The sequence below is a fragment of the Cynara cardunculus genome (genome assembly GCF_001531365.2).
Source record: "Cynara cardunculus var. scolymus isolate 2C chromosome LG 3, CcrdV1, whole genome shotgun sequence".
Taxonomy (NCBI): Eukaryota; Viridiplantae; Streptophyta; class Magnoliopsida; order Asterales; family Asteraceae; genus Cynara; species Cynara cardunculus.
The window spans coordinates 14,206,697-14,207,446 of record NC_037530.1 but is presented as its reverse complement, the minus strand read 5'-3'; the positions used below and the strand labels follow the sequence as shown (position 1 = coordinate 14,207,446).

Here is a 750-nt window from a genome sequence, read left to right as displayed (position 1 = left end):
TCCCAACATAATTCACCGAAACGGAATTTCCGGGGCAATATTCATAAGAATGGCCCTCACCGCAAAAGACACAAGATTCAGTCATAGGTGGGTTGGACATTATGGATTGAACTTGATTATTCTCTCCATTCAAACGTAAATTATTTTTAACCAAATTAGTTAAAGCTACAATTTGAGCATTTAAAGCAGAGATGACATCAATTTCATGGATGCCTGAAGTAGATTTAGAAACAACAACACGAGGATTTGACCATTCGGTATTATTATTATAAATTCTTTCCAAAATGTCATGTCCTTCGTTGTAAGTCTTAGCTGTGAATGCTCCCCCGGCCGTTGCGACAAGAATAATTTTAGCGGAACTGGAGAGGCCATTATAAAATGTCTCCAATTGAATGCAATGAGAGATTCCGTGATGAGGACATTTCCGTAGAAGGTCCTTAAATCTCTCCCATGCATCCGAAACCGCTTCATCTTCTTCTTGTCGAAACGTCATAATTTCATTTCTAATTTTTATATTCCTCGTCGAAGGAAAATGTATTTTTTTAGAAATTTTTCCGCCAAATCATTCCAAGTTAGGATCGAGTTTGGTGGTTGAGAATTTAGCCATACTCTAGCTCTATCCTTCAATGTGTAAAGGAAAAGTGTTAAGTGTAAGACTTCTTGTGTGACTCCGGGAATTTTAAAATGATCCGTCATTTCGATAAAAGATTTTAAATAACTGACCCATTACGGAAAACATTTGGAACATTA

The 750-nt window shown here is 36.7% G+C and overlaps 1 non-coding gene across 1 annotated transcript; it reads left to right on the top strand.

The window, feature by feature from the left end:
• Positions 1–404: 404 nt before the first annotated feature.
• Positions 405–511, top strand: LOC112510600. Its single transcript, XR_003068978.1, has one exon. It is a non-coding gene; the product is annotated as a small nucleolar RNA R71 (small nucleolar RNA).
• Positions 512–750: the final 239 nt, after the last annotated feature.